The sequence below is a fragment of the Rhineura floridana genome, chromosome 8, assembly GCF_030035675.1.
Source record: "Rhineura floridana isolate rRhiFlo1 chromosome 8, rRhiFlo1.hap2, whole genome shotgun sequence".
Taxonomy (NCBI): Eukaryota; Metazoa; Chordata; class Lepidosauria; order Squamata; family Rhineuridae; genus Rhineura; species Rhineura floridana.
Genome location: NC_084487.1, coordinates 47025406 through 47041503, shown reverse-complemented (window position 1 = coordinate 47041503; position 16098 = coordinate 47025406). Strand labels below are relative to the sequence as shown.

At 40.1% G+C, this 16098-nt stretch overlaps 1 long non-coding RNA gene across 1 annotated transcript; it reads right to left on the bottom strand.

Annotated features, from left to right (window-relative positions):
* Positions 1 to 348: 348 nt before the first annotated feature.
* LOC133363404 (uncharacterized) lies at positions 349 to 12729 on the bottom strand. The gene is made up of 3 exons (XR_009757668.1): positions 12473 to 12729; positions 1846 to 1906; positions 349 to 437 (listed from the first exon to the last, which is right to left on the bottom strand). It is a non-coding gene; the product is annotated as an uncharacterized LOC133363404 (long non-coding RNA).
* Positions 12730 to 16098: the final 3369 nt, after the last annotated feature.

The following is a 16098-nucleotide window of genomic DNA, read 5'->3' as shown; positions in this document are numbered from 1 at the left end:
ATACTTTTTCCACATCAGCTACCAGCCCAAACACACTTTTGTTTTTCAGTGTATCAAATGACTACTAGTTGCCCACATCATAAGCACAGTATCCAGTTCAGTTAATTGTGTTTGTCAAGTATTTTGTTAGCTTCTTCAATAGCATGAACCAACACTTTTCAGTATACAAATGAAAGGAGGCAAAGTCAAGGCTGTTGCTTAGGTACCCAGGCCTTTCAGGAAAGTGTAGCTAGTTAACAGCTCCATAGTCTATACAGATGAGGAAGCTGTGTGGGAACCACAGATTTCAACTGAGTTTGACCCCTCTATCCCATGAAGTTGTACTGACCAGAGTCTAAAATTACCTAACTTTTGTGCTGATGTGAACCGCCAGAAGGGCCTGGGGTGGTGGTGGTAATCTCGATTTAACATGGTAGAACGCATTGTTACCCCACTGCCTGTATAATGACAGAGGCAAAATTAGAAGCAAGGACTTTTTGGTTCACAGCTCCTATCTTAGCCAAGCAGAACTATCCTAGTTCCAAAATACAAATATGGATGCTTCCAGGGAGTGGCTGCCTTTTACCCTATTGTTGACCTGGCCAAGCCAACCGATGCCAGGGTAAACAGCATGTATAAGCAGAGGCTTTACATTGCCATTGGGGACAGAAAGACCATCAGTGCCCAAGAAGAAGCACCATGGGCAGGGTCCAAAAGAGCTGCATCACCATAATAACCTCCACCACCATGGGTATGTGCAGACTGTCACCATTTTGCAGAAGGAATTCAAGTGCATACTGGAACTTTAGCACATGTCAGAACGGGAAAAGCAAGCAGAGGTATTAAGAAACAGTTTGATTTGTACTGTATGCTAGCTGGGAGGCCAAGTTGTTTTCCTTTGAAACAGAAGCATCTGATCACCTTAGGAAAGGACAAACTCTTCTTGCACAGCTTTGCTGTAACAAATGCCTGTTGCCCTTCTGCCTCTCGGGAGCTACCGCCCCCGCTAACACCACCTCCTCTTTCTTGGCGGTGCCAATAATGATACTGTTATTTGTTATTTAATTTTATTTGTTATTATAATGTTATTTGTTATTTTATTTAATTTTTGTAAATTGTATCGCTTTTATTGTATTTTTATATTGTATTTTTATACCTGTGTTTATTTTTCTTTGTAAGCCGCCTTGAGGGCCTTTGGCCGAAAGGCGGGGTATAAATAATAATAATAATAATAATAATAATAATAATAATAATAATAATAATAATCTACTACTACTACTACACCACAAAGGGAGAGGCGGAGGGGGGGAAGCACCTGTTCTATTCAGTGAGGCTATCTGAGGTCACTCTTTAGCCTCATTTTTAAGGGAGTTGTGTAAACTGGAAGCAGTCATCAAGTGTGGAGCCTACAATCATAGTCAGTTGTCATGACAATCCCTTTACTCTAGAATATCCTATTAAAATTAGTGGGAAATTTCTGGAGCAAATGGGTTGCCATCTGCAGCCTTACTTACCCAAAGCAATAGAGAAATGGAAAGTCATGATTGCAAACTTCTGGTATCTCATAGTTCTCCCTTACAAATGTAAAAAATAAAATACATTCACTAAGGACTGAGAACACTTTTCCATGTATCGAGTGGTACTTCCTCTGTAGTGATACCATATTTTTGGAATTATGAAGCATTACAGGAATTCTAGCTTGATTCTTTCCAGAGATTTTTTTATTAGGCATTTTGATGGCAGTGTATTAGATGGCAGCTACTATTTATGAAATTTACACTTTATTGTGTCAGTTACTTTGGTCTTCCTTTGGAAGGAAAAATAAATTATAAATATACATCAGAGTTTCCAAACTTGTTCACTTACTGGATGAACTGAAGTCCCTTCTCTATCTCCTCTTTCCTTTTTTGTCTCTCCATTACAGTCACTGCAGCGGGGAAAAGCACATATTAAACCTTTACAGTTTGTCTGAGTTATAGGCTCAGCCCACCCAGGATCCAACTTAAACAATAACATTCAATTTTTAGGAGTTTTCCCCCTTGGAATGTATTAATCTTTCTTCCTTACTTTCTTTGCCCCTCAATAAAACAAGAAAACATTTGTGGTGTGACAGTGCAACCCTCCCTAGATCAGGGTATGATGCAGTTGTGGGTCAGCTGAAGACCGATAACTCTTATTTCTTATGTTCTAACAAAAAAAGGATTAGCCAAATTCATGGAGAATAAGGCTATCAATAGGTACTAGCAATAATGCCTATCTATACTGCTACCAGGATCAGAAACTGCATGCCTCTGAATACCAGTTACAGGGGAACAACTGCAGGAAAGTGCTGCTGTGTTCATGATCTACTTGTGTGCTTTCCACAGGCATCTGATTGGCCATTGCAGAAACAGGATGCTGGGCTAGACAGGCCTTTGGTTCAATTCAGCAGGGCTCTTCTGACTCCTCCCCCCGGGAATGCCCTTGATTAGTCTTGTAAATAAACCTCCCAAAAAGTAACTAGCTAGCCAATTACCTGCTGCAAGCTGGCAGAGAAGGGACAGTGAACTCCTCTCCTCTTAAATGCAGCCCACTGCATTCTACACTGGGTGCAGAGGAGGCGCAGAATGTTCCTTCCCACCTCTGTTAGCCTGCTCACTCACCTGTGTGGAATTCCTTGTACTTATAGCCCCTTTCAGGTGAACCCATCAAGTGTTCTATCAATGTAGGAGCAAATCCACACCAACTAGCCCTGCCCTCAATATACGGTAGTGCACTTTATCTAGCCCCACCCCTGGCATCACTGCATAAAACCAAACTGTCTGCATGTCTGCAGGAAGGGAGTCTTTGCATATACATGAATGCTCCCTCTCAGCAGACAGTTGTGCTGTACGCATGGATGCCAGGGGGCAGAGCTAGTCAGACTATCCAAATCAGAGACAAGGCTAGTTGGTAGGGTGTTATTCCCATTTTTTTAAATACTTTTTTATTGAATTTTATTGTGTGCAATGAATACATTTATGCAAGAACAGTAAAAAAAAAATCAAACAAACCATTAACAAACATCTGGTAAATACAAAGTATAGTTAAATAACAAGGTTCCCAGAAGAAGCATAGTACCAGTTCAACAAAAGCACCCCGCCCCATAATAACAAGTGTACCCTCTATAACTAGCACTCTTGAATTATACCTGTCCAAAAAGCTGACTGCTGACCTCTAGGTCTACACATACAACTGATCAGTATTGGCAAACTGCAAAAGTGGCCACCATATGCCTTTAAAAGTGTATTTTGTTGGGATTCCCCTATCAAGTTGGTTCTGATGCATTAAATGCTACATTAGAGCAATGTGCCATACCTTTTCCCACCAGGCTCACTCCCATATTGATAGAGTGTATGAGTTGACAAGGTTTCTCAAATACAAAATACAGGCTCCATAAACTAGAGTTGCTAGGGGGAAGTACAAACTCCTCCTCCAACCCTTCTCATCCTGATTTTGGGTATTGTTTTGATTGCGGCAAGGGGCAGAAAGCTAACCTGCCCTCTTAGCCGGCACAGTATGCCATCCCATCCCCATACCAAACTAGGTTGATTTACTAGGGGAAGTATAAGAGGTAACATTCCTCAATTTCTTGGAGGTTTTCACAGAGACATATCTTCTCTGAATTTGCGTATCAGTGGTATTAGGTATGATCAGTAAAAGGTGCTCCTCAGGTTCAGAGGTAGTATGCCACAGACCACCAGTTGCTAGAATGCATTGTGGCCTTCATGTTAGGCTTACAGGCTTCCCAAAAGTATTTGGTTGGCCACAACAGAAAATGGGATGTTTTGATGTGATCCAGCAGGGCTCTTCTTATATTTGCAAAATCAGGGATCTAATTAATGATTTTTTCCCTCACGTTTACTAAATCAGCTTATATAAAAGCTATAATCAAATATCACACACTGTACTAAAATCAAAACTCCATTCTGAGTCACTAAAAATCTTCTAGAGTGAAAGCCATCATACAACTTTTCTGAAGGATGGGGCTAAGAAGAATGTATAATCCTAGCTAGGTAAACCACCTCTGAATACCTCTTACCACAAAAACCCTATGAACAGAGTATCAAAAATGCAACATGAGATAGTGCTGGAAGATGAGACCCCCAGGTCAGAAGGCACTCACTGAGCTACTGGGGAAGAACAAAGGACAACTACAAGTAGCGCTGTGACTAATGATGCAGAAGAACAACAAAGCAATCATAATGCCAAAATACACCTTAAATAACATCCCAGAAGAATATAAAGATCAAATAAGGATCTTTTAAACTTAGTTGACAGAGAACCAGAAGGACTATGGAATGAAGTTAGAGACATTATCAGGGAAGAATGCAAAAAGGCAATACCTCTGGTTCAAAAGAGAGAAAGACCTCAATGGATGAGTGAAGAAACTCTTAAAATGGTTAAAGAGAAGGAAACCAAAAGCAAAAGGAGATTGAAACACAGTCAGAACCCTAAATGCAACAATACAGCGACTAGTACATAAGGACAAAGAACTATTACAATAGTTATTGTATAGAAATAGAAAAGGACAACAAAATGGGAAGAACAAGAGCCCTATTCCAAAAGATCAGAGAAATGAAAGGGAAATTTAAACCACTAGGGATGTTGAATAATCAACAGGGGAACACACTGACTGATCAAGATGAAATAAAAGGAAGATAGAAGCAATACACTGAAGAACTCTATAAAAGAGATGCCAGGATGACAGATTCACTCATGGAGGAACCGTATGATGAAGAACCAGAAATTTTAGAATGTGAGGTGAAAGCTGCTCTTAAAATACTGGGAAGAAACAAATCACCAGGAACAGATGGCACACCAATAGAGTTGCTACAAGCTACTGAGACTGAATCTGTCCAAATTTTGACAAAATCTGTCAAGAAATATGGAAAACTAAACAATGGCCCACAGACTGGAAGCGTTCAATATATATCCCAATTCTAAAGAAAGGGGATCCCAGGGAGTGCAGTAATTATCAAACTATTGCCTTAATTTCCCATGCAAGTAAAGTAATGCTCAAGATTCTACAACAAAGGCTCTTACCATATACAGTATGGAGCAAGAAATGCCAGACATCCAAGCTGGATTTAGAAAGGGAAGAGGCACCAGAGATCATATCGCAAACATACACTGGATAATGGAACAGAGCAAGGAATTTCAGAAGAAAATCACCCTGTGCTTTATAGATAACAGCAAAGCCTTTGACTATGTAGAACATGAAAAACGATGGAATGCTTTAAAAGAAATGGGGGTACCACAGCATCTCATTGTCCTGATGCACAGCTTATACTCTGAACAAGAGGCTACTATAAGGACAGAATATGGAAAAACAGATTGGTTCCCGATCGGAAAGGGTGTGAGACGGGTATATTTTATCACCCTATTTGTTTAATCTATTCACAGAACATATCATATGAAAAGCGGGATTGGACCAAGATTAAGGAGGTGTGAAAATTGGAGGAAGAAATATCAATAATTTAAGATATGCAGATGATACCATACTACTAGCAGAAACCAGTCATGATTTGAAACGAATGCTGATGGAAGTTGAAGAGGAAAGTACAAAAGCAGGACTACAGCTGAAAGTCAAAAAGACTAAAGTAATGACAACAGAAGATTTATGTAACTTTAAAGTTGACAATGAGGACATTGAACTTGTCAAGGATTATCAATACCTCGGCACAATCATTAACCAAAATGGGGACACTAGTCAAGAAATCAGAAGAAGGCTAGGACTGGGGAGGGCAGCTATGAAAGAACTAGAAAAGGTCCTCAAATGCAAAGATGTATCACTGAACACTAAAGTCAAGATCATTCAGACCATAGTATTCCCGATCTCTATGTATGGATGTGAAAGCTGGACAGTGAAAAAAGCAGATAAGAGAAAAATCAACTCGTTTGAAATGTGGTGTTGGAAGAGAGCTTTGCGCATACCATGGACTGTGAAAAAAACAAATAATTGGGTGTTAGAACAAATTAAACCAGAACTGTTACTAGAAGCTAAAATGATGAAACTGAGGTTATCATACTTTGGACACATAATGAGAAGACAGGATTCACTAGAAAAGACAATAATACTGGGGGAGGGGGAAGGGAGTAGAAAAAGAGGAAGGCCAAACAAGAGATGGGTTGATTCCATAAAGGAAGCCATAGACCTGAACTTACAAGATCTGAACAGGGTGGATCATGACAGATGCTGTTGGAGGTTGCCGATTCATAGGGTTGCCATAAGTCGTAATCGACTTGAAGGCACATAACAACAACAAGCTAGGTTTAATTGGAATAACTCTCACAGAATTCAGTGAGACTCACTCTCAAGTTCAGTGTACAGCCTTGGCTGAAGCATCATGCAGGTAAAGCTCTACACACACACAAAGCTATCTCTGTAAAGCCTCTTCCCCATGCCCTAACCAATTTCACTTATTTATTTATTTAATTTAATTTATATACCGCCCTAAGCCCGAAGGCTCTCTGGGCGGTGTACAGAAAGATAAAAACAAGCACAATATATGAATACAATAAATACAATGAATCAAGAAACAAAACAACAAACAATAAAAGAACCAAACAACATCCAGAATACAAAATAATGATGAAAATGCTATTAAAACACAATTTAAAATGCCTGGGAGATGGCACATGGGACCAGGGCCTCTCCTTGAACTAGGCGAGAGGATTCATATACAGAAAGGCAAACATATGAAGCTGCCTTCTATTGAGCAAAACCATTAGTTCATCCAGCCCAGTGTTTTAGACTGTGATTGGCAATGGTGCACCAAAGTCTCAGGCAGAGATCTTGCCCAGCCCTGTTATACAAAATAGTTTTAACTAGAAGTACCTGAAACTGCACATGTCAACCAGGGGTGGGGAAACTTTGGTTCTCCAGATGTTGTTGGACACCTCTCATAATTTTTGACCACTGGATGCAGCTGATGGGAGCTGGAAGTCCAACAACATCTGGTTGCCCATCTCTCATGCTAAAGCATGTATTCCACCATAGAGGAATGGCCCCTGCCCAAAAATATCTTTCACAGCTGCTTCCTCAACGATGCTGGGCCCGGACCATTTAGAACAGCCTTGTCCAACCTTTGGGTTCCCAGATGTTGTTAGACTGCAACTCCCATCAGCCCCAGCCAGCATGGCCAATGGTCAGGAATTATGGGAACTGTAGTCCAGCAACATCTGTGGCCCAATGGTTGGACAAGGCTGATTTAGAACTTTATAGGCAATAGCTTACACCCTCAAGTGGGCCCAGGAACCAATAGTCAAATAAAAGAAGACTGGGTGATGCAAATGCTGTCAAACACAGCTCCATGTAGTGCATATTACAGTAGTCAATCCCTGAACTTTTTAAAGCAAGGATAAAGGCTGCTAGATCCCTACTGCCCAGAAATGGCCTCAGTTGATGTACTACCATTTTAGCCCCAATGAACATCAATGGGCTGAGTGAGGTCTGTGCAGAATGGCAAAATCCTACTTTCTGTCCACACATCTTCTCTCAGATAGACTCATGCATTATCTTTTCAACATTCAATTTTCACACATCCTCAAGTGCCCACTTTTTAGAAAAACAAACTCTACAGGTGATCCTTTATTTCCAGGATACCACAGAAACTATCAGCTTATGCATTAAAGACATTACTATACAATTCATGGCAATGCAGATTCAAAGACCCGCCTAACTACATTACATGTTTTCCTTTTGGCTTGCATCTTCCAAATTGTTCATGAGAAAAATTCAAAGCACACAAATGTTATGATTCAGCATGCTGTTCTGACATTTCAGATTACAAATATTTAGCAGGAACATTTGTTCTCAGCTAAACATAACTGCACTAGGCAAATTTAAAAGGAGTTTTCAACTGATCAACTGATATGTTGAATCTACAGCAGAATTCCAAATTGCTGGAGGCAGAATATTTTTATTTGCTAAAACCACGGTGTCTTCACTAAAACAAAAAAGTTTAACATAGAAAAATAAAGCCCAAATGAGATTCAGCACATCCCATGATGTACAACACAAATCAGACTATAGACCAGGGGTGAGGAACCTTTTTGGCTCCACAAGCCGCCTTGCAGGCCAAATTTGACAGGTGGATGGATGTTTTGGGCAAGCTACCCTTGAGGTAGGTCTGCAGGCTGCAGCAAGTGCAAAACATGGCAGCTACGTTGCTTGTGGTGGCAATCTATCACCAGCACTTTGGCAGCCAACGCAAATCCTGCCAACATTCTGCTGCTGGGCCAAGTTCAAGTTTGGTACTAACATATAAAGCCCTATACAGCTCAGGTCCAGGTTACATGAGACCACTTTACCTTACAGTCCTGTGTTTTGCAGGAGTGTTTCTCCTTCAAGTCCCCAAAATATCAGAAGCCTACTCCGAAATAACTTGGAGCAGGGGTTTCAGTGTGCCTGTCCCTGTTTTGTGGGAGAGCATTCCTGTTGAGATATGACAGGTGCCTACTACCTATACTTTAGGAAACATTTGAAGAAATTTTTGTTTATACAAGCTTTTCCAACTGGATGAAAAGGTCTCTGCCTTAGGTTTTCATTTTGTATTGTTCTGAAGCCTAACTTGGGTGTTGATACTGTTTTTGAAACTATTTTTGGCTGTTTTTGAGATAAATGTGAAAAACTATCCATTAGCTTATTATTTATTAATAAAAGTATCAACCAACAAATATATAATCATGTCAGAAGCCATCATTTGAGGTAAATTTCTTACTAGTACAATAAACAAAAAAGATCTACCTTTGGGATTCTTACACAGCAGACAATCCGAAAGGTAATACATAACATCTTCCAGATAACTTTGCCCGCATATATTCCACAGAACTATAATCTAAATATGCTGATGGTATAGTGTGGAAATGCATTTTTGTAAGAGTCCTTCTCAGAATAGTAGCAATTCCTAATTAAATTTAAACAAAACTTTAGAATATCATTATACTGTTTCAATATAAATTATATTTTGTAACCTTCAGGTGTTAAGATTGCTTGATTATACCATTACTTACCTGTCCTTTCCTTCCCCTCTTTTTTGTCTGTTTACAGTTTTTACATAAGTCCCTTTGGGCAAGAACATTTTTATTTATTATTTTGTAAAGTACTTAGTATGTTATTGGGTATTATAATAAATCTCTTTCTGATCGAGTTATCAAGTTTATTTACCGTCCAGGTTGTTCTCTTATGCTGAGATCCTACATGCACTTATCTGATAATATGTCCCATTTAACTCAGTGGAACTTACTTCTGAGGAGCCATGAATTTGATCATACTGTTAAACTAGCACTAGGCTAATGCAATATATCCATGAAATTAATGGATAAAGTAGCTTGAATGCTGGGAGGAGAGCTTTTCACCACACTTTTCTTTGATAGATAGGCACTCCAGCACTAGAGAGGTGCAGCAGACAGCCTAAAGTCAACACATCATTATTGTGAGAGGGGGAGTGGTTTGGGGGTTTGTTAATGATTTACACGAGTACTCCTGCTACAGCAGCACACTTGGAAACTTTCTGCTTCTGAATTTCTTTTCTGAAGTTCCAAAAATGAGGTAGCATAATAGGAAGCAGGAAAAAAATGTCACTTGTGATCTGAGGTTACAGGCACTAGCCAATAGGTGCTCATGACATACAACCACAATTCACACAGCACTGATCTGCATGGGGTGGAATCATTTTGCCCCAACAAAAAGTAGTTGTTCATTATAGGGAAGACAATGCCCCCATTTATTGCACAAATAAATCATAATCAAGAAAGGCCTGAGATTTTCTGGAAGAGGAGAAGTTGCACAACTCACCTACATCTCTTTTACTGTTTAACCTTGCCAACTCACACTAACATCACGTAAAGTGAGTCAGTCTGTCTGACCACTGGTGACCCTCTATTGACTAGTTAGCTTTTCTGCTATCACAGCGAGTGTCCATCTCTAGCAAACCTAGTTTCAATCAACAAATCTAACTACTATCCATCCCCCATCTGACCATTACTCCAACATGGGTTCCAGTACAGATGCTAAGTACTAACACCATCTTATGCCTTTTTCTATTCCACCCAACTCCCTTACCCCAGATACCTTATTCCACCTTTTCTGCATCTCAGCCTACATACATGATCCTCGCTTGGTATTATATGCCTATAAGATTCTTTATCAAAACTATGTCCACAAATCTCAGTGGTTCTATGACCAATTGCTGCAAACCGAAATCAACCATCCTAAATCAAGGTTATCCAAGGTATGGAGAGATAAATTCATTTTGTTGGCTGCTATAATACAAAGAATCTCAAATCTTGAGAAACTCATCAGAGGCTCTTCTCCAGGTTCCCCCATCTACTAAAGGGGAGAGCTTTTTTAGTGGTGGTGCCTCACTTATAGAACATCCTCCCCAAAGAGCTTTACCTGATGTCAGTGCTATGGTCTTTTAGGGACCAAGTTGTAGTTCTCCCAGGCCTTTTAATTACAATTTAATATGGGGAAGGGCTATAACTCAGAGAAAAAGCACCTGGTTTGTATGCAGGAGGTCCCAGGATCAATGCCCAGCATCTCTTAGACCTGGGAGAGAACCCTGTCTGAAATCCTGGAGAGTCACTTTCAGTCAGTGTAGGCAATACTGGAATAGAAGGTCTAACTATGTATAGGCAGCTACCACTGCTATGTACAAAGGACACAGTCATACTATGGTGCTTTCAGATCCTTCCACCAAATTACTCCCCTAGCTGGTTTTAAAATGTTTTTAGCTGCTGTGTACGCTGGTCTTTAAAGAATGTTATTTTATTTGCAGTTTTATTACTGGTCTTAATTATTGTTTAAACTTTGGATTGTTTTTATATTTTTAATTGGGTCTATACCCTGCCCAGATAAGTTATATGCGGGTGTTATATGAATACAATAAATCAATAAAATAAAAAGAACAAAACTGCAGAGTAAAAGCTTGAAACTGCTATCATAACACGCTCTAAATGCATAAGAGAAACAAAACAAACAAAAAGGAATACAGTACACATTTATTATGATGGTTTCAAATCTCATGTTTTCCAAACTTCTCTCCAAACCTGAACATTTGGGATCAGTAATAAAAAGCTTTTATCATCCAATCTGAATGCGATAAGGAGACTCCAGAATTGTACAAAAGGCCTGGCACAAACAGAACAGGTTCCTTGCATTCATGCAAATTGTGCTATTTTGTTTTGTATTAAGAAAGATGTGCAGGTTAGCTGCAGCCATCTATATCATACACTAACAGTGTAGTCTTGAGCTGCAAACTATAATTTAATATTACTTTTACAACACTCGTCTCTACAGCGCTTCAGTCTCCGAGTATTTACAGGCACCAGAAAGATCCCAGCAATATGCAGGGAGAGGAGAGGGGGAGGGAATAGATTCTCGTTTACAGCAACCGTTTAAACATGTTTCCCATTCCCCTAGTGTTCATTCTCCCAATTTTCAATATATTTTGATTTAGCTATTACAGTATACTAATGCAACAGGCGCATTAGCGCACATTATTAACCCTTTGGATGGGGATTGTAGTATGTTTATGCGCATTGGCAGAGTTTTCCGTCTAGTTTGTTTGCCTTTATTGCCCTGCTCCTTCAAACGGTTGCCCTTTATCTCACCCCCATTAACAGCCCTAAAAACACACACAAATTATTGGTTTGATTCCATAGAATCGATCCCATTCCCACCAATCCAAGGCCTCCAATCCCCGGCCTCGCTTAGCAAAAGTAACCGGTATCAGATGCGCCTCGATCGCGGAAATCGACGAGAGCCGTCTGCCTTTGGAAGCCACAATCTCACTACACACACCTTGGTACTGCTAAACTCACAATAAGATGTAAGGCCTGGTTCCAGACTGAAAATCTAACCTCATAAAATATGTACACACACACAGGCACACATATAATGAACACTTGCATTGTGCTAAACACGTAACTTTTACAAGTCAGATTATAAAATGCCAAATCAGGCAACAGTCAAACCTTTCTTACACAACTCCCTCTCGTTTGAGACCAGCATTTCTTGCAAATATTTTTCATTGCAACTGCATATAATTAGTGCTTTTTAACAAGCAATAAAATCCTAGAACCGCAGACCCTAAATAAAATAGTGGAATAAGTTTTCCATCATTCAAAAGGTTTCTCACCATTTACTTCCGAACTCCCGCCACAGTCTCCTACCCCCCAACCTCAAAAGAGGGAGTACAGGTTATTAGAATTTCACCTCTTAAGAGTTTGATCCGAAACACATTTTTAAAGAAATGTGTCACTTTGGTATCATATTCGGTTATGGCTGAGATACAGGAATATTCAGAACGCAGTATCAGATATATTTCCGCTAATCATCTGCAAAGCTACCAATATTACTTCATAGGTCTTTTGTCAAATTTTCGCTCCTCTCTCCCCCAATCCACTCATCCACCCTGCTTCCTTCTTTCCTTTCCTTCACAGAAAAACAACAAAATAACCAACTCACCGCCTCTGCTTGGGTATGCCCTCTACACTATGATCACCTCGCCTCGATTAAATAGTATGATATTACTAGAGATATTATTAGAGCATTATTACTTTTAATAATAATACTAGTAATTGCTATTTAATTATAGAAGGCAGCATTCTTTTCCTAGAGCTGTTGCCGATACAGCTCCCTCCATGTGCCTCTTGGTCTTTTTTACTTTCATTTCCAGGTCTCTCTAGCTCTCTCTAGCTCAGCCTCATCAGCAAGGCAAAATGCTTCCCTGGGATCCCTCCAGGTCCTATCGCCCACTAGTTCATCTGCAACACCAGAGAGAGAGAGAACGAACGCCGGTCTTATTCTATTTATAGATTATGGGGAATTTTATATATACATACATGTATGGCTAATGGGGAATTCAATATACATAAATAATAAGCAAAATATATTATTTCATAAAGCTACAAAGGTTCATAACATTTTAATAGTTTAGTAGGAAGCCAGATCCTTTTCTCTTTGGAGCTTACTCCCTTTACCGTACTGGTTTGTTTGGCACTATTTGTACTCAAAATAATAGATAACACTGTGCAGAACATCTCAGTATCCCTGAGATGTAGAAAGAAAGAATTGCAGTAATAAAATGCGTAACTAAATTGCTTGCTCACTTGCTGGAGTACTTAGCTCACTGTGAAAGTGTACTTTCATGTGAAGTACTGAACATTGCCAAATTCACTAGAACACGATGCAGAGAAGTACAGTACCTATGCAATGCCTATGCAAATGCCTGTGTAATACCTGCGTAATACTGTCTTGTCTATGTCATTCTGATGTGTTAAATCCTGGTTGGTAGATGCTAAAGTTTTTTCCTGAAATGTATAAAAACCCCAGGCAAACAGTGCCAAGTGGCAGTTCTCCACTCACTAGGAGGGAGACTGACCAAGTGTACACTTGTCATCCAATAAAGGCCTACCTTTTTTGCTCCAAGCCTGTGTCTTTAAAATTTTATTCGAGGACCCCCAGCAAAAGAACCCAAGGAGAAATACAAAATTCTCCAACATTATTACTATTTATTATGTCTATAATTTATTTATTTATTAGATTTATATCCCACTCTTCCTCCCAGTTGAAGCCCAGTGGTGACTTGGGTTGCAATTCCAACCCCACTTCCCTGGGAGTAAACCCCATTGCATTCCATAAGATTTACTTCCAAGTATTTGCATATAAATAGACTTCCAAGCAGAAGGGATTGCACTGTAATCTGTAAACCAAGAAAATTAATAGGAGGCATAGACTTCCTTGTTACTCAATAATATCAAATGCCAGTCTGAAAAATTATAGCCACTTACACAAATAATATTTTTAAAAAAAACATATTCCCCATACAGCAGTTAAGATAAATGAAGGGCACACTTCAGTTTCAGTCTGTGTAGTATTAAACTTCTCTAATTGCAGAGTCGGCTGTAATCACAGTTCAACAGGAACTACGGAATCCAGTGGGTCTTCTGAGTAAATCAGGCTGTTAATTTCTTCCCCATTCTTGATTTTTCCTTTTTTTTTTCAAATACACAGTTAAATGCTTAATCCACCTGTGCATTTCCCCCTCATTTCTTTCCCTAATTATTATTCTGTTAATATGCTATATGTGTTCATATTACCCTGGCTAAACACGGTCTTTGGAAACTGATAGGTGATCAATGCCATTTTTTTACTGTGACAAAACACAGCAAAATAGCATTATTGACTATTTTGTAAGATAATATAATTACAGATAAGTCACATGCTAATATACCATTGCCAATGCCCAAGACTGTGGGATTCGTTTGAGACAAACCTGGAGGTGCAAGGAATGCCTATAAAATTTGCAGATGATACAAAATTGGGAGGGATAACTAATACCTTGGAATACAGAAACAAAATTCAGAGGGATCTTGATAGGCTGGAGCATTCGGCTGAAAATAGAGTGAATTTAACCAGGATAAGTGCAAAGTCCTACACCTAGGAAAAAGAAACCAAATGCACAGTTATAAGATGGAGGATACTTGGCTTTACATGCAAGAAGGATCTTGGGATTGTTGTTGATCACAAGCTGAATATGAACCAACAGTGTGATGCGGCTACAAAAAGGCAAATATTTATTACATTTTATATACCGCCCCATGGCTGAAGCTCTCTAGGCGGTTTGCTCTTTTAGGCTGCATTAACAGAAGTATATTTTCTAAATCGCATGAGGTATTAGTTCCCATCTATTTGGCACTGGTTAGGCCTCATCTTGAGTACTGCATCCAGTTCTGGACACCACACTTTAAGAAGGACGCAGACAAACTGGAACAGGTTCAGAGGAGGGCAACAAGGATGATCAGGGGACTGGCTCTGGCCCTCTCTGGAACGGCAGAACCAGAAGGTGGTGTTAAGCCATGGTGGCTGTTTCCTGTTGGCACTGGTAAGGCAGAAGACAGGGAAACCAAGAGTAGGTGGAGCCACAGCCCATGAGAGGCAGTGCCAACTAATTCTATTTTTATCCCCATCCTCAACCCTGCTGAGTTCTACAAGGACAGGGCTGAAACAGAGGAGAAGGAGGCTGACAGCCAGTGTCACCCCCTGGACTGGTTGTAATCAAGAAGGCAAGCAGGTAGGACCAGCTGAGGACAGACTGAGGTTGATGGGGCAGTGCCCCATTCACCATAAGGGAGCAGTCTCCACTGGAGTGAGGGACTTCTGTTCCACCTCATAGCTGTTGGCGTTTGTGATGCCTCAGAGTCTCACATTTCACTGGTACTTTTTAACATCTAAAATCACTGGGGATAGTCATCCAGAGGTTTGGGCTGAGGTGTCATTAGTATGCAGAAGAATCATAGAAGAGTTGTAAGGGGCCTATAAGGCCATCAAGTCCAACCCCTTGCACAATGCAGGAATCCAAATCAAAGCATTCCCAACAGATGGCTGTCCAGCTGCCTCTTGAATGCCTCCAGTGTCGGAAAGCCCACTACCTCTCTAGGTAATTGGTTCTATTGTCATATGGCTCTAACAGTTAGGAAGTTTTTCCTGATGTCCAGTCAAAATCTGGCTTCCTGCAACTTGAGCCCATTATTCCGTGTCCTGCGCTCTGGGACGATCAAGAAAAGATCCAAGCCCTCCTCTGTGTGACAACCTTTCATGTAGTCGAAGAGTGCTATCATATCTCCCCTCAGTCTTCTCTTCTCCAGCCTAAACATGCCCAGTTCTTTCAGTCTCTCCTCATAGGGTTTTGTTTCCAGTCCCCTGATCATCCTTGTTGCCCTCCTCTGAACCTGTTCCAGTTTGTCTGCATCCTTCTTGAAGTGCGGAGACTAGAACTGGATGCAGTATTCAAGATGAGGCCTAACCAGTGCTGAATAGAGGGGAACTAATACTTCACGTGATCTGGAAACTATACTTCTGTTAATGCAGCCTAATATAGTATTTGCCTTTTTTGCAGCCACATTGCACTGTTTGCTCATATTCAGCTTGTGATCAACAACAATTCCAAGATCCTGCTCACATGTCATATTGCTGAGCCAAATATCCCCCATCTTATAACTGTGCATTTGGTTTCTTTTTCCTAAGTGTAGAACTTTGCATTTATCCCTGTTGAATTTCATTCTGTTGTTTTCAGCCCAATGCTCCAGCCT